Source organism: Mytilus trossulus, chromosome 9 (genome assembly GCF_036588685.1).
Source record: "Mytilus trossulus isolate FHL-02 chromosome 9, PNRI_Mtr1.1.1.hap1, whole genome shotgun sequence".
NCBI classification, from domain to species: Eukaryota; Metazoa; Mollusca; class Bivalvia; order Mytilida; family Mytilidae; genus Mytilus; species Mytilus trossulus.
Window position 1 is genome coordinate 58,221,927 of NC_086381.1, and position 24,461 is coordinate 58,246,387.

The 24,461-nt window shown below is 32.1% G+C and overlaps 1 long non-coding RNA gene across 1 annotated transcript; it reads right to left on the reverse strand.

The window, feature by feature from the left end:
• Positions 1-12,586: 12,586 nt before the first annotated feature.
• Positions 12,587-13,828, reverse strand: LOC134684052 (uncharacterized). The gene is made up of 3 exons (XR_010101153.1): positions 13,655-13,828; positions 13,264-13,338; positions 12,587-12,851 (listed from the first exon to the last, which is right to left on the reverse strand). It is a non-coding gene; the product is annotated as an uncharacterized LOC134684052 (long non-coding RNA).
• Positions 13,829-24,461: the final 10,633 nt, after the last annotated feature.

Consider the following 24,461-nt stretch of genomic DNA (forward strand, 5'->3'; position numbering starts at 1 on the left):
TTGACATTAAATTAAGATTGGTGTAGAGCTCAGCTGGCACGTGAGGGGTTTAAATTCACAACATTAATTTCAGTGTTGAAAGGCCAGTGATGCTGTAGTTGCACTACCTAACCACTTGGCAAACGGTGACTAAAAAATATTTATATAATATTAGACTAAATTATTCCTAGTTATGATATCCAATATATAAATGCAATGGTTTATTGTTTTCTATGGAGTCAATTGTAAAAAGTATGATAAACGTATGCTGCATTGTAGAGTTGTTGGTTGTTGTTTTTTTTTTTTTTTTGTTGCACGAAATTTTGTTGTTTTGGTGTTTACCTCTCATGGTTAAAGTGTTTCCCTCGGATTTGGTTTGTAACCCGGATTTATTTTCTCAGTAAATTTATGACTTCTTTTTAACACCGATATACTACCTTCATTTGAGTGTATGATACACTGATATTTCTTCAAAGACGACGTGATCACTTTTTTAACAATTTTCATTATGATAAACATTAGTTCGTTGGTTTTCACGAAAAAACAAATTTGTCACCAGCCATTTTTGGGACCTTTTATATCTTGCTGTTCGGATTGTCAAAACAGAATGTAATGGCTGGTATATATATACAGAAAGTTTCCAGAAACTTTATTCTTTCTATTATTTAATTGATATATATATATATTTCTCTAATTCTTTGTCGATAGCTTTCTGCACCCATTGTATAAAAAATTTAATCAACGTTTAGTACGTTTGATATCAGTTCTGCATTGGTTAACATTCGATTATGACGTCGAATTTTCTTGCTTTCCTCTGAATTTCTAATTTTTACGGCACGAAAAAAAGGTGACCATGACGTCACATAGAAAGAACACATCGTTTTGTAGATCATTCGAAAAAAAGAATACGCTTGCCTGCATATTATTAAAAAATCATTTGAAAAACAGATTCTAAAACCAAATCTCGTGTAATACGATATTTATCCACTCTCGACAGTTAAAATTTAAATAGTTAAAACGCTCGGCGAGCCTCGCGATTTAAATGAAAAATTTTAACTGTCTCGAGTGGATAAATATCGTATCACACTCAATGCAGTGGCAGTATCTCACCCCTTTCTCTCTCTCTCTCTCTCTCTCTCTCTCTCTCTCTCTCTCTCTCTCTCTCTCTCTCTCTCTCTCTTATATATATATATATATATATATATGTATATGTTTTTCCTGATATTTGTTAGTATGGTTTACAGAAACTTTTTTTTTCATTATTTGTTAGTATATTATTTGTATCCTGATATTGTAATGAAGTTCGTAAATTAAGTTGATTAAAGTTCTTAAATGATACTGACGAGTCATGCAAGAATGATTCGTTTTTCTTCATTTATCAAATTGATTATGCAAATTGTGCAAATTATGTACATTTGGATGTTGCACAGGCTACAACTAAAATATACCTTATTCAAACTTTCTTAATTACTTCTTGAGCAACATAATCATTGTGTTTTTATCAGCAAAATTGTACATGTCTATGTTCATACTTTAAAATAGTAAATAGAATAAAGGTCTATGTAAAGTGCAAAGATATATTTTTAGTCACATTGATTATGCCTATTACATTTTTTTTAAGTCACAATTGCAACTGAGAGGAACGTTGAATAATATGTACCAGATGTTACATAAAAAAATCAAAATTTTCATGATCAATTTTAATAACAAAGCATCAAAAAGTCTGCTAAAATTCATTCATGCATACCTTGTTATTAGCATGTTGTGTCATGTGTACATGTTCTATTGTTTTTTTTCTGTTTGTTTTTTAATTTTCATACATGGTGTTGTCAGTTTATTTTCGATTATGAGTTTGACTGTCCCTCTGGTATATTTCGTCCCTCTTTTGTGATATTATGAAATATCTTTTATAATTTATAAGACATCTCAGATAATTCATATTATATTGTATAGAAAATTTATATGAATATCTTATGAACTATAGATATCTAATAGTTTGACTCTCTCTGGTATCTTTCGTCCCTCTTTTATATAACTTATAAACTATATAAGATATCACATTACATATATAAGATATCACATTACATATATAAGATATCACATTAACTATATAAGATATCACATTAACTATATAAGATGTCACATTAACTATATACGATATCCCATTAACTTTATAAGATATCTTATAAACTATATATATTATAAACTATATATTAAGATATTTTATAAACTATACAAGATATCTTATAAACTAAATATTTTAAACTGGTAAAGTTGTCTTATAAACTATTTAAGATGTCTTATAAACTACAGAAGATATCTTATAAACTATAAAAGATATCTCATAGAGTATATAAGATATCTTATGAAGTTTTTATGTATATTGATGGTAGAATAAATAGTAAAACGGCTTGTCGTACCAAAAGATGAATTGGATGTACTTATGTTATATAAAAGGATCGAATCATGCAGCACTAGTTTCATTAGTGTTTGATCACGTAACCCTGCAAATGCCTAGCATATCATGCATAGTATTCTTGGATTGTTGGTATTGTTGACTAACTGTTAAAACTGCATATTGTTATATATGAGTAAATTAAGATGATATGAATACAGACAGTAATCCAACACTCAGTAACTAATTTGTCAGTTTTTTTCTCCATTTACAATAGTTCATATTTCTACTTTCAAATAGGCAAACTTTTTTGTTTAGTTATGAAAAAGACTTGACTACTGAATTTCTTTCATTTAACAGTAAACTATCGAATATGACTGATTAGACCTGAATGATTTGGTGATGTTGAAAATCTTAAATTGTGTCTGAATCGATTACTTACATGACTTCTGTTGTGTTACAAATATCTTTAATTTGCATCTGAAAGCCAAAGCATACAAGTTTGAGCTTTCTAAAATGCTGAGAACTTATTCGTTCTATCCTAATTTAAGGTAATATGTGTGCATGTGGCTGTTGATGAAGTATTGGGAATGTGGTATTTTAAGAAATTGAATAATATTAAATTAAAGTTATAGACTTGGAATAACAAATTTTGTATATAATTCTTGAAATGATTTTTTCTGAAATTTCAAACTGGCTTTTCAATGCTTCGTTGTCAATGTGGTTTTATGGAGTGTGGTTTTCTTCTTCTTTCAGCTGTTGATTGATTTGCGATTTTGATTGCTAATAGATATAGGAAGATGTGGTGTGAGTGCCAATGAGACAACTCTCCATCCAAATAACAATTCAAAAATTAAACCATTATAGGTTAAAGTACGGCCTTCAACACGGAGCCTTGGCTCACACCGAACAACAAGATATAAAGGGCCCCAAAATAACTAGTGTAAAACCATTCAAACGGGAAAACCAACGGTCTAATCTATATAAACAAAACGAGAAACGAGAAACACGTATATATTACATAAACAAACGACAACTACTGTACATAAGATTCCTGACTTAGGACAGGTGCAAACATTTGCAGCGGGATTAAACGTTTTAATGGGCCCAAACCTTCTCCCTTTTTCTGAAACAATAGCATTTCATCACAACATATAAAAACATACGATAAAATATCAATTGGCAGACTCGACTCAATCAAAAAACGTATGATTACACAATGAACGAATAAATTTGATCTGCGATATCTGAATACAAATGCACAGTTAATTAAATATTAGAGACAAACATTCATGACCAAAAGGCTAACAAACAAATTCAAACACACTGAGAAATATTTAACCAATCAATGTTCACTTTAGAAAAAAAACGTTTTTTATATAATCTTGAAGTTTATACAAATGTTGTAAGAATAAGTGAAAAATTGAAGATATTACAAATAATCAAAGCTGGTATACAGCAAAGATCCATATAAATAAAAAATGACAAAAAAGCATTATAAACAGTATCAACAGGTCGAATTAAAAAGAAAATACGATTTGAGAGTACTCGCAGTTACTGACAGCTAGTTAAAAGCCAAAACCAATTAATAGTAAAAAATCATGCATCAGAGACTAAAATCGACTAAAACACATCACAGGGATTTAGTATTTTAACGTCATTAATAGTCAAAGAAGACATGACTTGTGCAATGCCAAAAATAAATGTATCGACAGGTAGTAGTATAGTGAAGAGCGACTTCTATAGAAATAAAAGTAAACGTGGCTGTGTCCCCTATACATCTCGCCTCAAAAGATAATGAAATTTAGTTATGTTTTAATTTGCTAATGACAAAATCAATATTAGTGCCAATGTGAACTATATTCAGAGATATATAATGTATTAAGATATATATGAATGATTAGGTATGTTGAATGAGACCATTACATATTAAGTTTCAGTGAATATGAAGAAAGAGCGTGTGCTTTACATTCATACCTTTAAAAATTGTGTTCATTTTTACTTGTTGAAAATAAAAAAAAAATACAAATAGACCAGACTCTTGAGGTGTGCCTAGATTTGCAGAAAGTGTACAATATACAGAGAACTTACATATAATGTATCCTCCTCGAGTACACGATAACCAGTCATGCATGAAGAAACTTTATTTATCTGTTTAAAAAAAATCTCACTTGTTTAATTTGTAATGCCTTTTTAATATGATAATTATCTAGCAGAAATATTATATATTCCATTATATCAATTATTATAAGTAAGTAAGTAAGTAAGTAAGTATTATTTTTATAGTGACATGTGTAAATTGTGTACAGATTATAATTAACATGATTAAAATTTGAAGAAAAAAAAAATTACCAACTTGAAGTTTGTTTCTACAAAATCGTTTCAGGGACGTTGTAAAAAATCTATTAGCTATAATAGCAGAATCAGTTATCATTTCCGTATTCAAAAGACTAATAGGACGCCAGTTACTTATATACTGTCTGTCGTCCCCTCCTTAGGAATGTAATTACACTTTAATACTGAAAACCAGAAAATTTTCCAACCTCGTATCCAAAATGAAGAGACCGAAATATGAAAGGACCAATATCTTTCCAAAATATTTTTATAAAAGTGTACTGTGTACCCTACAGAACCTGGTCTTTTACCATAAAAAGTTATATTTCCCTCGCAAAAATATCTTTGTTTTTCTGTGAGATTAATGTTTTTGATTAAAAAATGATGAATCGTCACAATCTTATTTTTTGTTTGAGTATAAATTCCTATAAAATTTTTGTTGTTCCGTAAATTTTTTTGATTGCTCTGATTTATGTTGACCTTTATCATCAATTAGTTCAGTTATTGTTTTATTTAGCATTTTTTATTCTAATTTACAAAGATAATTTGAAAATTTTTCACCATTATCATGCCAGTCTTTTGTCGACAATTTTCTAGTTCAAGTTTTTTTCATCAAGCAAAGATTTATGAACCTCTTCATTTCGAGAATGATTCATTATAGTTTATAAATGTGAAATAGTATTTTCAAGTTTCAGGGTGAAAGTCTTCTTCTCCTTGCAATTATTTATGCTGTAATTTATGGACAAAGATCTAATCTTCATTTTCAATATCAAAAATGTTTGATCATTGCATGCCAAATCAACAGAAGGAAAATCTTCCATATCACCTGACAGACAGTATTCCAAAATAGTATTCTTAATGCATAATTTAACATTTTGTATATAAAAGGTTATAAGTGTTTGCAACTTATCTATTAGGTGTTTGGACATAAAAATGTAAAACATTTAGAAGGCATTTGCACATGACGTAATAAATGCTAACAGAGTGTACCAATTGTTAGCATATGAACTATACCATCATGTATGATGTTTTTCACTGGAGATACAATTTGAGACAAGATGCAATTACCAGCTGAATTAAAGTTACACAACATATGAAAACATGTAAAAGTGGTTGATCATAAAATTTTGAGGTAGTCACAAATTATATAGTAGTTACAGTTTAATGTCAGTTTAAAAATGACATTTCACATTGATTGACCAAACCATTAGTTAATTTGACATAATACAAAGTTGAACTGTCAGAAATAAAGGCATCTGTATGTAAAATAAAGAGGAAATGACAGGACAAACGCAAAGCAACACAGCACATTAAATATTTACACTATAAGACCGTTATGGCGTTCCATACATACAGTTAAAGATTGAATCGAGAAATGCTGTAGGTGTGAAACAATTATTAGTGGCATATGTTGTGTAGGTTTTAAAATATATGCAAAAATGGGTTTGGCGTGGGACATCATTTATCTTTTGTTTAACACTTGCATTTCTTCAAATATGTTTCACATCAGTGAATTGTTACATGTACGTGTAGTCTTACAAACTAGAAAGACATTGATAAATTATATATTATTTCAATATCTACAAAATGTAAACACAATTGTACTCAAATGTTTCGCTTTTTCGGGACGTTGTTTAAAAAATGTTAAGGTCTCTACATGATGTGTCTGATTGATTGATTGCTATACAACGCCCCTATTTTTTTTTATATTGTGGCTGTCAACCATTGACATTCGGTAGGGAAGCTGACAACAATCCTAGTCAATTAAGATCGGAGTCGAGTGCAGATGGCACGTGAGGGATTAACATTCACAACGGTATATTCAGTGTTGAATGTCAGCTATGCAGTAGTTGCACCACCTAGACTATTTGGCAAACGGTGACTTAAACATTGTTAGACAAGATTAGAATATATATATATATATTAGAGCCCAGGTGGTCGTGTGGTCTAGCAAGACGGCTGCAGTGCAGGCGATTTGGTGTCACGATATCACAGTAGCATGGGTTCGAATCCCGGCGAGGGAAGAACCAAAAATTTGCGAAAGCAAATTTACAGATCTAACATTGTTGGGTTGATGTTTAGACGAGTTGTATATATATGGTCGTGTGGTCTAGCGGGACGGCTGCAGTGCAGGCGATTTGGTGTCACGATATCACAGTAGCATGGGTTCGAATCTCGGCGAAGGAATAACCAAAAATTTGCGAAAGCAAATTTACAGATCTAACATTGATGGGTTGATGTTTAGACGAGTTGTATATATATATCTGCATATATATATGAAGGTTGAACCTCGTTCTGACACCTTATACATTAATGCAATGGTACATTATTTCAGTGGAGTCAATTGTTAAATGATATGAACATTTTATGTTGCATTGCAGTGTTGTTGTTTTTTTGTATTTTTGTTAAACTTCAGTATTAATTTGTTTTGTTGTTTTTCCCTCATAGTTAACGTGTTTCTCTCGGTTTTAGTTTGTAAGCCTGATTTTTTTCTTGATCAAATTATGACTTTTTTGACAGCGATATACTACTGTTGCCTTCACTTGAGTAGATGATACACTGGTATTTCTTTAAACTCATATTCATTAGGATATGGTTTAAGGAAGATGTGATAGCTCTTTTATCATGCTCATTATATAGATTAGTTCGTCGGTTTTCCCGTAACGATGGTTTTACACTAGTCATCATGGGTCCTTTTATAGTCTGCTGTTCTGTGTGACGACCGTACTTTGACCTACAAATGTATAATAGTTTTTCGTTCTGACTTAGATGGATAGTTGTCTCATACAACATATTTTATATCTAATTAATCATTTATACACATCATTATGTCTGGTTAAGATATAGAAAATTTATTTTTATTATATGTTTAATTGTTATTTTTTTAGTAAATGTTTTTTTTTTATATTTTTTTTTTGTATTTTATTTCTATCCTGATATTTTTATAAAGTTATTTTGTCATTTTCGTAAAATAAGGTTCTTTAATGATACTGGTGAGTCATGCAACAATTATTCGTCTTTCTTCGCTTATCAAATTGATTATGCAAATTGTGTAAATTATGTACATATGGATGTTACACAAGCTACAACTAAAATTTATCTTACTCACACTTTCTTAATTATTTCTTGAGCAACATAATCATTGTGATTTTATCAGCAAAATTGTATATGTCTCTTTTAAAGAGTAAATAGAGAAAAAAAAATAAAAGTAAAGTGCAAATATATATATTTTTAGTTAAATTGATGAGGGGCTGTACAAGGGGTTGGGTTTCTCCCTGTATCTGCCCCCTCTTCTCCCTTCTTCCGCCCCCTCCTTTTTCTCTCTACTTTACCCTTTCCGACATACATTTCACTAAAACCCATCAAACTGGATGTTACACAAGCTACAACTAAAATTTATCTTACTCACACTTTCTTAATTATTTCTTGAGCAACATAATCATTGTGATTTTATCAGCAAAATTGTATATGTCTCTTTTAAAGAGTAAATAGAGAAAAAAAAATAAAAGTAAAGTGCAAATATATATATTTTTAGTTAAATTGATGAGGGGCTGTACAAGGGGTTGGGTTTCTCCCTGTATCTGCCCTCTTCTCCCTTCTCCCGACCCCTCCTTTGTCTCTCTCTCTTGTAACTTTTTCCGACATCATTTAAACCCATAAAACTGCATGGCTGGATTAGAAATGTGTTATTTAGACACAACAATTTCAAATTGTATTGTATCGTCCTGAACATTTTGCAACCTCAAATCAATCAATTTAAATTGTACTTGAAAATCACTGTGCACTAGAAAAACAATTTAAGCTGAATTTGCATCCTATTAATTGGAAATAAAACTAAATCAGTAGAATTAATAGGAAATTTACGAAACCAGACAGGGGAAATGAAAACAAAATAACAAGCACCATTCAGATCCCGTTATATAGTTTTTCAATACCTCTCAGAAAATGTAATGTCATCATTATGCCAAATTCTATGTATATCGGTCAACTTTGAAGAAATGTGTCACAGGTGCCACATGTGGAGCAGGATCTGTTTACCCTCCTGGAGCACCTGAGATCACCCCTAGTTTTTGGTTGGGATCGTGTTGTTTCTTCTTTAGTTTTCTATGTTGTGTCATGTGTACTATTGTTTGCCTGTTTGTCCATTTCATTTTTTCCATGGCGTTGGCAATTTGTTTTCGATTTGTGAGTTTGACTGTCCCTCGTTTGAAGCAATTTATCTAAAAACAAAAAAACAACTCTTTACATGTTCGGGCTCAAAATAAAATCCGGAAAATTGTTAGCTTTTAATCTTTCTCCATATATAAAAGATCGAAATAAATTATTGACGAGGTTTGGAATATTTTTTTCGTAACTATGCAATTTTGGGGAATTTTCTACGACTGTTATACAACATTGACAAGTGTGAGATTTTAGATTTTTTCGGAGTCGTTTTTTTTTTTTTATTTTACTTTTTGTTAGCACTTTCTTCAATCTTTTGATTTACTCATTTATTAAATAATTGTTTTCCCGCTAAATTTTATTAATTTAAATATACATTTGTGTCTCCGTTTTTATCCATTATCTCTTTTCTCCTGTCCCTTCCCTCTCTTCTCCAGCCCCCTTCATTCCCTTCTCCGCCCCCTCTCTTCCATGCTGCCAATACCCTGTACAGGTCCTCATTGATTATGCAAATGATGAATTGTTTTATGTTGTAATTGCAATTGAAATGAACGTAGAATAATATTTACAGATGTTACATCGAAAATATTATAATTTGCACAATCAATTTTATAAACTAAGAAACACAAAGTCTGCTACAATTCATTGATGCATAAATTGTCATTAGCATTGAAGTTATTAAATTTCTTTTTACATGCGAGTATATGAAAAGCTGTAGTATCTATTCTTTCATAGATGACTATACTTACATTTTCTAAATCTTTCACAGTGACTTTTTATAATAAAAACCTGGACAAAACAGTTTTGTGCTATACTAGCACTTATTATTATATTATTGAAATTGAAGCCTATTGTTTAACGAACGGAGCTTGTCTATGATATTCATGCCGACATCAAATTTGAGTGACAGCCTTTTCGAACAATTCAGTAGAAAACATGTTAAAAATGCATTGCTACTTATTTTTGCCCTCCCCCCTTTTTTTTTAAATATCTGTTCTTGATCAACATACTTTTTGGAAGTCAGCAGCAAATTATTTTGTATTTCTTTAATAGAGCACATAAAATAACTAGATACATATAGTACAGTGTTGTAGCCTATAATGGAATATGAAAATCTTAAGTAATAGATTCAAACTAAAGGAATACTGTGCAAATATTAAAGACTTAGAAATATAAGTAACTGACCTGATTAATATGGAATAAGTGTCCAGAATATTTAACTATATAACTTTTTTAAATATGGCTGCTACATGTAAAGCTTTCTCTCAAGGTTTTTCAAAAAGAGTGGCAAAAACTATGAACTCAATGACTGTGACCAATAGTAGACAAGATAATCTGACACATGACTGACTGACTAATGAACCAGAAAAATAGAGTAGACCTGTACTAAGAAGAAATAAGAGAATAGAAGAATTGATGAACTCTTAATAAACATATAATAAAACTACTAATTAATATTAATTATTCTAAAAGAAAATAAATATTAATGCTAAACACTCTACCACATACTCCCCTGGCATCTAAAATGACGTCCACGTCATTTCAGAGTATACAACATAATATCTATAAAAAATATAAATGAAATAGTATTATATATGAAGCTTCAATGTACTGATACTGCAATCACTAATAAATACAGTAGGAATCAATCAGGATAATCCACTGAAATATCATCAAATATAAGATTAATAGTATCAATAGTAAAGCTAAAATATAAAACATCAATGATCGGTCAAAATGGCTAATAAAGCCTTCCCTGCTTCTAGCTCTATCCCTAAAAATAAACCTCTAGCAATACAGCTAGACAGGCAATCTGCCTTCTGTCTCCACTCAGCTGGTGACAATACGGGTGTATCAATAGGTGGAACTGCAGACTTCGTCCCAAAATCACCAGACTGTAACCACTTAGGTTGCGTCCTCTCTCGGCCTGGTCGACGAGGCACAACTGGAGGTATATCATCATCATGAGCTGGATCTGGCGTCTCTGGTTCTAAAGACGACTCCTGCTCTTCATCCTCGTGTAAGGAATCTAGTTCCTGTACCTCTATATCTATATCATGAGCGTCCCCATCTGACTCCGGAGTGTGTAGTACTTCTTCTTCGTGATCATCAAGACTATCTGTTTCATCATCATCAACACTGGATGAAGTGTTGTCAACCATTGGTCGTTGATGTACGAATATCTCATAATCATATCACTTTCGATATCGGTATCCTCCATAGTACAGTTTGTGTTAGAGCTGATCTTCTTTTGCAATCTCGTTCTTGGTCTAGGGACTGGTCTAGGTAATGGTTCTGTCGTTGGTGGTTGACTTGAAATATATCACACAGGTAATAGAAGATTACTATGTAATGTACGCTTACGCCCCTCGCCACTATTGTTTTGTACAACGTACACTGGTATATCTTTATTAGGTTGTGATAATACTAAATAAATATCGTTCTCCCATTTATCACTCAGCTTATGCTTTCCATCAAATGCAACTTTCTTCACTAATACCTTGTCGCCTTTTTCCACCACTGCTCCTCTAACTTTCAGATCGTAATATTCTTTTTGTTTCTCATTTGCCTTCTTTGCTGATTCTGAAGCAAGCTAATATGCATCCACTAGTCTGTTCTTCAATTCTTGTATGTACTTGGTGTGTGGTTTCCTATCTTTGTCCTTTACCAGTCCAAATGCTAAATCGATGGGAAATTTTGGTTGTCGACCAAACATCAGAAAGTAAGGTGATTGTCCTGTTGCTTCATGACGAGTGCAGTTGTACGCATGCACTAACGGAGCTACGTACGCTTTCCAGTTGATCTTATCTTTTGGCTGTAAAGTTCCAAGCATTGACAGTAATGTACGGATAAACCTCTCAGTCATGCCGTTGCCCATCGGATGGTATGGTGTGGTTCTTGACTTCTTTATCCCTGTTAGACGGCAAAGTTCCTAAATGATGTTACGTTCAAAGGATGGACCCTAATCTGAGTGAATTCTGTTAGGTAAACCATAATGCACGATGAAGTTGTTGAGCAATGCTTCTGAAGATGTCTTTGCAGTCTGGTTGCGTGTTGGTATGGCCTATGCATAACGTGTAAAGTGGTCGGTGATTACCAAGATGTCTTGAATTCCTCCCTTTGATCGTTCTAGAGTAAGGTAGTCAATGCATATAAGGTCCATTGGCTGAGTTGTTGTGATGTTGACTAGTGGTGCTCTTCCTGGATCTTTCTTTCTCCTAATACATCTTTCGCATCGTTGAATCCATTCTTCAATATCTTTATTCATCCCAGGCCAGTAAAAACGTTCTCTTATTAGACTGGTGGTTCTGTCTTTCCCTGGATGTCCCATTTCGTCATGTAGTGCTTCTAATGCTAATTTGATGTTTGAAGATGGTTTGATGAGTTGATGATGTATCTTTTCGTCGATAGTAATCTCTCTGTAAAGCACATCATCTATAAGTCTGCGATGGTTGAACTGTTTACTTAGTGGACTTGATAATATCTTTCCTTTTACTGGTTTCTGTCCAGATTTCAGCTGTTTTCTCCATGCGTGGAGTAGTGGATCCATAGCTTGGACTTCTGATCAGTTGGTACCAGTTGAAACCTCTATGTGCATATCCAAATTACGGATGGATGTTTTCAAAGTCAATGTTTTTCTTCGATAGTGGCTTTCTGATACCAAATATTTACAAAATATTTATATAGAGTGTAAACTATGTGTATATTCTCACCATTTCATTACATAAACAATGTATACAACAGCAAATAGTCTGTACAATAAACAATTTTCACCAACGTGTTGAATATTTTCGACTGATTTTTCCAATCTTCCGGTGGATGTCACGTCCTAGATCCCGACCTTCAGTGAGGCTCCAACAGGAAATATGTCGTTGAACGTCTAACCTACTAGTGGGCGCCAAATGTAATAGGGTTCTTGGACAGAATAAAATTATTCGTCAAGTTTAAGATGCTTTATTCATACGACATAAATAAATCAACCCTGAAAGTACACAAATAACAAAACGTAAATACATAGACAGTACAGTGTACAAAGGGATATAACTCTAAATCATAAAACGGAAAGTGCATGTATAAAATACGATAAACTAGCTCTTTTCTGTAAGAATACAACCAATACTATTTAAGTGTATATATTATAATTATATGAATTCAATCAAACTCAATTATAAACCAAGTCAGGATTAATTACTACATATGTCCAATTATATTACGCTACTCATTCATATATTTATGATTGAACTACAATTTCTTACTATAATGTTTACATGTAATAATTGACATACAGGTAACTACTATTCACAAGACATAAACAATACATATACTGAACTAAAATTAAATAGACAAACACAGACAATACAGTAAACTAAAAATACACGTAACACTGATCTTACCATGTATATGGTACAAAGGTCTATCTCCTGTTTGGAAACATCACCAGATTAATATAATATGAAGATATTCTGGTCCTGTTAAAATACAAATATAACCTACATAAGTCTAATGAACTAACTATATCAGCTAGCATTTATATAAACAATAAGTTTAATGTTCAGCAAACATTACTTTGGACCTTTTATAATAATAAAATAACTGTACCAATACATGTATCATTAATATATCTATGATATATTATTTCTCTGAGTTCATGAAAATACTTCTTTAAAATAAAATATCTATCATCCATGCACAATCATTCTGACTTATTCAAAATACATTTTCTCTCAGACTCAAACTAAAGGAATACTGTGCAAATATTAAAGACTTAAAATATTAGTAACTGACCTGATTAATATGGAATAAGTGTCCAGAATATTTAACTATATAACTATTTTAAATATGGCTGCTACATGTAAAGCTTTCTCTCAAGGTATATAAAAAAGAGTGGCAAAAACTATGAACTCAATGACTGTGACCAATAGTAGACAAGATAATCTGACACATGACTGACTGACTAATGAACCAGAAAAATAGAGTAGAACTGTACTAAGAAGAAATAAGAGAATAGAAGAATTGATGAACTCTTAATAAACATATAGTCCGTCAGTATATGTATAAGTTCAACGAAATGGATTCCACCCTAAACTCCAAAACATATAAATCAAACATTATCTAAAATCAAACACATAAGACTAAAAAATGCTACATGTTCCTAACTTCAACATTATTAAAATTAGTTCTATGATTTCGTTATACTCATGAAATTCATATGTTCGACCAGAAGAGTTATGGGATGCACTTCTGTAAATATAGATAATGCAATATCCCATAACTCACTTTGGGGTTTAAACTGTGACACTTGTTTAACAAAAATTAACTCATAGAAAAGTTGATATGAATTGTTCAAATTTAATTGTATACTTATATTGTGTACTAGCCCAACCTTTACTTTTTGCCTACTTCAGATTTTTATTTTACCGTAGTAGGATGTTTTTATTCTGGTAACAGGCCCAAATTATGTACCTATGAGATGAGAAAGAGAGGGACGAAAGATACCAGAGGGACAGTCAAACTCATAAATCGAAATTGAACTGACAACGCCATGGCTAAAAATGAAAAGGACAAATAGACAAACAATAGTACACACGACACAACATAGAAAACTAAAGAATAAACAACACGAACCCCACCAAAAAGATAGATATCATTTCTGGGAACCAGCATGTCAGCAAATCAAATTATCTATAAATATTATATATCCCCTTAAAAGAGGCGTGGGATGAGAAACAGCTGTTAAACAAATTGCAATCTATACAAAACTTTATTCAAATAGAAAACTCCCTAAAGACACTTTTCCTCATACAAATACTTATTAATCAGAATTATAGCCTTGATAACACACTGTATATAATCTAAATTTCCTTTAAATGCACTTTTTATACCCCAACCCCTGTTTCAATTTTTTAAAGAATTTGAAAACAAGACTTTCACTTTTGCCAGCTTACCCAATGCGCATGTTTTCTGACTCAAATGTTTGCACCTGCTTGGAACTATTCTGAATACAAATTTAAAGCATTTAGGAATACTATAAATGTCCTGTTTAGAAGTTTGTCATTAAAGATTTTAAAAAGTATACAGTCCTGCCTCTGTCTCCAGTCCACGTGTTAATGTATGCTCATTTGACAATGAAAGTTAACAATTCCTGTCTCAAATGGTCAGTTGAATATTCTTGTCACAACATTATCATCTCTTACCATATTTCTAACGTGATTTAGTTAATATATGAATTATAATTGTTTAAACTAAGCCATAGTTGCACAAGTTGTATGCACAGTACAACCTGGGACATCCTTTAAGTAATGTCTATCCTTTCAAATGGTCAGCATCAAATCTTAATAAAGTGTTATTTTATATGTTTTTGTGAATATGACTTTTACTGTTTAGTCTACTTTTGGTATTGCTTATTTTACGTGGCCAGGTACATATGCATCTCGTCATTGTGTAATTGCAGGGTAACTTATGTATCCCGTGTTTGTTGGTTCTTTAATTTCTAGTTCTTGGGAATATATATGAATGGAACCCGATCAGCAAAGTTTAAGGATACAATTATTTCGGGGTAATATTGTTTTAAAAGCGTACCCCAAAACGTTGTGATTGGTTTATAATTTTCTAAACAATGGAAATCCATCCAATGACGTAACGTTATTTTTCATTTTGGTGTAAGAACAATGAGATTACCCATAGTTCTTTAGATTCTGAAAAGGTGAATTCTCCCTGCGAAATTGGAAACTAGTCTAAGTTACAAATGTCAAAACATAGGGATACAGCACTCAACATATGGGTATAAACTTGATCATTATAAAAACATACAATTATGTCAACAAAGAAAAACGAAAAGGTATATAGACAAAATTTCTACAAGCCCATTGTGGAAATTTTGTCAATATATGATGATTTTGTGCATTTTTCAGAACTAACAGCTTTAGAAACACCTTTGTCGACGCCTACAATCTAAAATATGATATAGAGTTCATCAATATCAAAAAAATTTGGATCGTGGATGGCGGTCCAGGTAAATTGTGTCAAAAACAATTAAAATTTTGGAAAAAAATATCCACGATTGACATAAAAATGAAAGTATTGTTTATCCAAGGGGTCATAGCTTCATAATTTGTAAAGAAGTGTACCAGAAAAAATATATTTCATTTTATTAATAGTATTTTCACAAGTATTTCTATTAGAAATTTGTTATTTTAAGGCCCGATTTAAATAACATTAAAAAATTTAGGGCCAATTTTAACCTTTCGTGAACTTTTCATGCAATAATGATTGGATTTCCCTAGTCGTATTTAGGTAAACAAAAAATTCAAAATGAAATAAATGACAAGTTAAAACAATCATATCAAAAATATCTTTAGCATCTTAAAAGTCTTCTATTGTGCCTAGTAAAACTGCACTTATGATAAAATAATTTTTGAAAAGCGTCCCAGGCATAGATTACCTTAGCCGTATTTGGCACAACTTTTTGGAAAATTGGATCCTCAATGCTCTTTGTACTTGTTTGGTTTTATAAATATTTTGATATGAGCGTCACTGATGAGTCTTATGTAGACGAAACGCGAGTCTGGCGTACTAAATTATTATCCTGGTACCTTTGATAACTATTTCAGGCATAATTTATTAGCGTATATAAACACTTACTTCGTGAATGAAGTCCAATAATGCAAATACGCTTCAAAGACACATTATCAATTTAAAAATTAAAAAAGAGGCCTAGAATACTAAATGTTCATTACAGTCAGAAGTCGAAAAAGACCAGAAATATTTGGTCAACAATTTTTTAAACGACAAAAGGTCAAACAATTAAAAAACTCTACATAAAAAACTATAGACTGAGCAACATGACCTCAATACATCATAGAAAAAACAAACTCTGAAATACCTTATTATCTGGAATATACATGTACATATAACGCATGCAAGCGCTGCTTAAAGGCTGATCAAGGAAATACATTCGATACCAGAAAATAAATGTATTGAGTAATATATAAATTTGGTGTTTTTACTGTCTTCTGATTGGTTAAAATTATTAGTTTTATTTTCAATGTTGTCAATTTTGATGGTGACACGCCCACTCTGACGTTTTTGGTTCAATAAAATCAAAATAAATAATAGCCATTCATTAAATATATCAGATCAGCTTATCAGAACCCGTTAAATTATATTTGTCAAACTTTGAAGATGGAATTACCAAAACATTCGACCAGTTACTACATAGAGCGGATTTTTACATTTTGTAGCTGCATAGACTATTTCAGAATATTAAATTTCATTTTTTTTGCTAAACTATAATTTATTTTTAAAGGTTATTGACTCATACATCAGCAGAAAAGGGGAACTTTGACTTGATTAATATGAAATAGACAATGAAAATGACAATACGGGAGTAAATCATCAAAAGGAAAGATGTATGGTACGATCGAAGGATGTGTTCTGTTTTAAAGAAATAAGATATGTGCGTGAATGACAAAAAAAACAACGGAAAAACATAAAAAAAAAATGATAATCTTGGAACAAAGGAAAAATGATAAGCACTAGTCTCCTAAACACACAAAAAAAACGAAAATCACACAAAATAAACATACAAAGCAATAAAATAATTATATGTTTCGACGCATTTCTTGAAATGATTAACTAGAATAAACAATTATAGAATCAGCCTGGATTTATTTTATTTGTTTAATAGACACCGCTGATTCGGGTTTTCCATAAATAAGCCCTCCTCCAAATGTTACGTGCAAGATGTCATTTACATACAACTGCAAAATGGATACGAAATTCAGAGTTTCATAATATTGTACCTTTGATCCATATGCTGCTCCAAAAAAGATGTTGTTCTTATATATATTAAGACTGGCATTGACGGTATTTGTTGAAAGGTAATGAGCAAGTAGGTAAAGCCCACTTTTGTCGCAAATACATTCACGTGTTGTCTCAAAGGTATATGAATTTCCAAAACCATTTGCATTATCAACATCACTAAAAATTACCACTTGTCCACCTTTAAGGTTCTTTTTGCAAATGCAAAGATGATAACTGAAATATGAATAAATAATTGACATAAATGTTAATAACCTCAACCAAAATAATAAACAATATGTAATATCTGTTTGGGGTTTAAATTTCGTACCGTTTTTAAAGTCTGCCTACGGGTTTAATTTTCAAACTGCGCTTCTGCAACTTGACGCTTCGAAACACATTATGCCTCGTCAATGGTTATTACAAAAAACTCTCGGTGACGTTGCCGATATAATACCTCGTTAAGTTCTGACGATGCCGGTGCGTTGTTTGGTAAACTCATTGGTATCTGTGTATGCTGCAGAACAAAAACACTCTGCTTTTTCATTGAACCACACACATCTACGATTGAAAAGGGCTAATACATAAATAAAAGAAATGTGAGATCTTCGTACATGTGATAACACACACATATGAAACAACCCATCGACACAGATTTACCAATATATATTTGCACTAAAAGATTGCGATGATCTTCATTTTATGTAAATCCTTCATTAAGGGCATCATACTGGATGGTCCATCTATGATTCGAAATGTAAAAAAATTACTAACCGGACTGATGGTATGTATACCGTTTCAGAATAAGTTGTTTGACATATAACCGAGTTCGAAAACATGTGATTGCATCGAAAATTGTAATCCTTCCATGCTTTCAACATTGTTCAAGAATGTGAAATGGCACTCACATCTCTTATTTGAATCGTTCCATTTTTTGTTCCAAATCATGTGAGATATTTACCATTTTTCTCTATGAAATCATTTTTTTTCTAGCGTCAGCGTCATTTCCAAGCGCAGCAAGTCTATAATGTGTTTCCTGAATCCCGGCTTCCAAATGTTTTGCCGTATTTACCACATTGGCCAAACTTTGCAGATTAATGGAATTTTTTCAGATGGGTTAACGTTGATGTTGCAATTTCATGTTCTAAAACTTGGAATGTCTTTGAAATATTCTTCACAGTATTGATTTGACGATACTGTGACACATTCAGTATGTCGATTCGTGTATGAAGGGTCCTCGTTAAATTCCAAACTTCATCAGACCCCTTTTCTATGCATGATATTTTATTCAAATCGTGAATTGCTTGCGTTACTTCAAGTTTTGTGGTTAAAAGATCTTGTTGAAGATGTTTTATTATTTGTTCCTGTTCCCTTTGAATCTGTCTCTGTTCAACCAATAACTCCTACAGCATTTCAAAATGATCGTCAGATAATGGGGAATTAGTGGTACTAATAAGAGTCTGTGTTTTACCTTCCAACAAAAATCCGCTAACACATAAAAACAATAGTATGAAAAGATGCAAGAAGACCATCTTTCTTAATATTCAATTATACCTTATAAAACCTGTAGCATTGAAACGTAATACTTAAAAGGTAGACTTGCGACGAGATCCTATCTCTCATATTTCTGTTTCTACCAACATTATCACTGATTTTATTCATTTAAACAGATATTGTAATAAATTGTTTTTCAATTGTCAATTATAGCAACGAAAAATAATAATCAATTGAAATTATTGAACGTTTTAACATGACGTCCTTCAAACGCTTTGAGTACACACCCGTGGTAAAATAGACAATAATTGTTTAGTGTCTTTAAATAACAGCTGTAAGAGTACGAGGATACGAAACAGGTGTTGTGTGAGCTTAAGCGAGCTATTGCTCCTATTTCGAGCCGAGTACAAATACATTTGATATTTAAAGTCACTAAACAGTCTTTATCCTGTAAATAATTTTGTATATTGTTTATGCTTTGAAAGACACAAAAACTCACATTTATTGCATTTAATTTATATTTGAAAGCCCTTGAAGCCCGCGTAATAATATTGAAACAACACAGACGGGGTCGCAAAAAAGAATCTCGAAAAGTCAACAAGAATACATCGCTCAAGGTGATTTTTAACATTATGATTAATTTCAACAGTAAAAACAAAACAGTGTCCAATTTGAAACAGAAGTGTACAAGTTGTCTTCCGCTTCAGAAGTTTTAACTGAACTTGACATTACTTAATATGCACGCTGAAATTGAAATGGTTGATTTTGTCACACTTGTAAACATTCAAGTTTTGACATCGATGATTTTCGTCGTAGAAAATACTACGGTTCATGTTTGTCTGTTATCAGAAAATTGGTTTTATTCTTATTGCTCTAAAGAAATGTTTGAAAACTAAATGAACGTACAACAATAATCGTGAATTCGCATAAGGTCAAACAATACGTCATTGGAATGCGATTGTAACGCACATTCTGAGGTCACGCAGGTTCATACAACACTCGTCAACAAAAATACACAAACGCAGTCCCGGTTGTGGGTGGAGCTCCAAAGCGATATCTGTATAGTATACCGATACATCATATCCATATATGTAGGACTGTTTCTGTATATTAACGTAAGACACCAATTGCAGGATGAATATGAATATATTGCATGTGCTGTTCCGATCGTACTCCCGTGTCATTTCCTTTTAATGAATGAGGTACCCGACGTCATAGCACGAGTAAAAATATAAGCATTTTGCAGGGAAATACACGCTTGTGAAACCGGAGATCATCACAAGAAGTAAATTATTATTTAAATTCATCCAAAACTATCTAAATACCTTATTGTAAATGGTTAAAGCATGGAACTCATTCAGTTTGATTCGTTCTTTTACGCCAACTTAACCGTGCGTTTATTTATGAGAACGGCAATTTTTTACCTCGACCTAGAGCGTTTCGACCCAAAACAATTGCTGTACTTGTCCTTTTATAATCGAACTTATTCACGGGGGCTTGAATATATTCATTAGACATTTGTTAGATGTTCAAGCCCCCATGCATTATTTCTTTAATATACGAACGTGTTTTCTCATGAAAGTTTTTCTACTTTAAAGTAAAATAGTATCTTATGATCATGCGTCATGTCTAATTCTTAAAAAAAAAAATTACATGTAATGGAACAAATTTGAATATATGAGGAAGGTATAAAATAAGATAAAACATTTAAATAATTTCAAATTTAAGAATGCATTTGAATCAGCAGAATCTATCATTATATCGGTTCATATTCATGTTAAAACAGGTTGGTGTTGTCTACAGCAGATAACGTGAAAACAGTATGCAGTACATGGTAAGGGCATATATATATGACTTCAAACGCACCATTGGCAATTGGTTACTATCAGTTGCAGAAAACAAATAGCCCAAGTTTGAAGAAAGTGTCTAACAGTTCATTATGAATTCGAAATAAGCATACACTTGGGGTTCATTGTCTATCATGTGACGGTTAGGATTGTTTGTTTGTGTATAATGTACATCAAAAGCTGTGCTATTATTAATGGTGACTGAGAATATGCCCGATCCTGAATGTTGGATCAAGACAGAATCATACTGACTTAAAAACAATGGCTGGATACAGAAGCTACTTGTGAATGTCTATAGATGGCTTTCTGTCAAAAATAATCGTTAGCGTCATTACTTCCACTGCGGAAAATGTTGTGCCTGTAAAATTGTAAATAACAATTTCCTGCGAAATGTGTCATCCAAAGGTCCAAATTATCGGTAGCCTAAATCCATCAATTAAACATACAACTTTACAATGTTGATGGATTCTCCGAGGATTACGCAGGCAAAGGTTAAAAGCGAGAAAGAAGACATTGATACTCTTTCCGAATGGATAAAGACTGTAAGGTCGTTGATACAGAATTGGGAGACTTAATGGGTCTATCAATACACATTCTACGTCAATCTTTAAAAGCCCACATACTATCATACTTCAATGAAAAAAATGTTGTTGTTTCCGCGGATAAAGCCCAAAGAACATTATTGTTGTATGTGAATCACATTACGTAAACAGGAAAAAATTAATATGGTAAACTTTATCTTCCATCACTGTATTGGACACATAAACTACATAAGTGTCCCTAAAAACAACGATATATTGCTGGGTCTTCAAAGTACTCTATGAAACCTCTTTCTAAATTATTAACATCTATTGTGCAAGCAATTAAAGACGGGTTTGAAAACTATTGTGAAACTGCATATTCTAGAGGTGGCATGAATCAGATGTGGTAACTAAAAAAATACAAAGACCTTTTAGAGTACATAAAATCTAACTCCCTTTCATCTTGCAACATTATTAAAACATTTGACTTTTCTACACTTTAAACAAGTATTCAACATTCCAAACTAAAAGACAATAAAAAATAATGGCAAACATAGATACAAGTATCTTGTCTTAGGGAGGGATCAATCCTACTTTGTAAAGGATCGCTCTGATTCCTACAAAAAATTCTCTGAACCTGACAATATTAAGATGCTTGGTTTTTTGATTGACAACATATTTGTTATGTTCGGAAGACGTGTTTTTCAACAGACTGTCGGCTTTCCAATGCAACCAATTGTGCCTCTCTTCTTGCTCACTTGTCCATGCTATTATGAGGCTGACTTCATACAGGAACCTCTTAGGAAGAAGTTAGCAGTATCATTTAACTCTACTTTCCGCTATATTGATGATGTTCTTTCACTATTTTTTTCAAAATTTGGCGACTATGTTGAACGCAGATCTAGAGATAAAGGATACAACAGATACAGTTAAGTCGGCCTCATATCTTGACTTACATCTAGAAATTGACAAGGGTCGTTTGAAAACAAAAAATTACGACAAAAAGAACTACAACAATTTAAACACACATCGGCGTTCTTTCTGCAACATATATTTCATAACGATCAACCGGCTCGTGATTGCGTCTGCAAATTGGACAAGCTTTGATACTTTGTCTGTCCTTGCATTTTTACTAGATTACATTTGTGTTCATTTTCGAGATTCCCTATATCGTCAAGTTATCAGAATTACAATGGGGACTAACTGTGTACCACTTATTGCGGAACTGTTTTTGTATTGCTATGAGTTACAATTGATGACAAAAATCAGCAAAGACCCATCAAAACAACATCTGATACATAAATTTAATAATACTTTGGATGATATTTTGGATTTCAATAAGGACGACTTCAGGATGTATACTAAAGAAATGTATCCGGTTGAACTTACTTTAAATAAAGCTAATGCTAACAATGAGCACTACCCTTTCCCAGATCTTGATATCTATATAAATAACGGAAAGCATAATACTACAATTTATGACAAAAGAGATGATTTTTCATTTCCTACCGTTAATTATCCATTTTTAGATGGTGACGTTCCCTTGTCACCATTTTATGGTGTTTATATATCTCAACTTGTACGATTCACTCGTGTATGTAACAACGTTTAAGATTTAATCGAGAGAAATATATGTACTACTGAACACATATTACACCAGTGTTTTCGATATCACAAACTAGTCAAAACATTTAATGAATTTTATCATCGGTATACGGACATCATTCGTAAATATAGCTCAACATGCGACTTCTTATACCTTCAAGTATTTCAAATATATATTTTTTATGGAAATATTCTTAATAAAGCACAAACATGTCAGTATTCACCTCAAAAGCTAACAAAACATTTAAAAAGACTTATTAAGAAGGGATATAGTTACGATACTGTTGTCAGGTCATTAAAGATTGCAATTTTTGGTGTTAATATTGATTCATTTATAGGGTCTTTGCATCGGAACAAAACACATTTATTTAAAAACCAGTTGTTGGCCTGACATGGGTTATGTTCTTCTCATATCTGTTATGCTTGTATGATACTAAAACCTAACGGGAAGGACTGTGCCTGATATTCATATGATGAAGACATAATATTTCAATCAGTTTAATTGAAGTTTGGAGCTGGCATGTCAGTTAACTGCTAGTAGTCTGTTGTTATTTATATATAATTGTCTCTGTGGTTCCATCTTCTTACTTCACCCTCGGACTTCTCTTTAACTGAATTTTAATGTTCGTATTGTCATGCGTTTACTTTTCTTCATTGGCTAGAAGTATAGGGGAGGGTTGAGATATCATAAACCTGTTAAATTTCCCCGCATGTTTGCACCTGTCCAAAGTCAGGAGCCTTTGTCCTTGTTATTCTTGTATTATTTTTAATTTTAGTTTCTGGTGTACAATTTGGAGTTTAGTATGGTGTTAATTATCACTGAACTAGTTTATATATTTGTTTAGGGGCCAGCAGAAGGACGCCTCAGGGTGCGGGAATTTCTAGCTGCATTGAGTTGGTGACCTCCTTCTGCTGTCTTTTTTATGGTCGGGTTGTTGTCTCTTTGATACATTCCCCATTTCAATTCTCAATTTTATTAATTTATTTATTTTATGAGTGTAGAAAAGTCAAATGTTTATATACTATTGTAAGATGAAAGAGTCTTAGATTGTTTGTTCTCTAAAAGTTCTTTGAGGTTTTAAGTATCTACATCTTATTCACGCCACCTCTAAAATAGGCAGTTTCGCAATAACTTTGAAGTCCGGCTTTGACTATAAAAAAGATAAATTGATGTTAATAGTTTAAAATGTTGTTTCGTGGATTACTTAGGAGACCAAGTATTATGCCGTTGATTGTAGGGACACTTATGTAGTTTAGGTGTCTAATACAGTGAAGGAAGATACAGTTTTCCATATTTATGTTTTCCTGTTTATGAAATGTACAAAC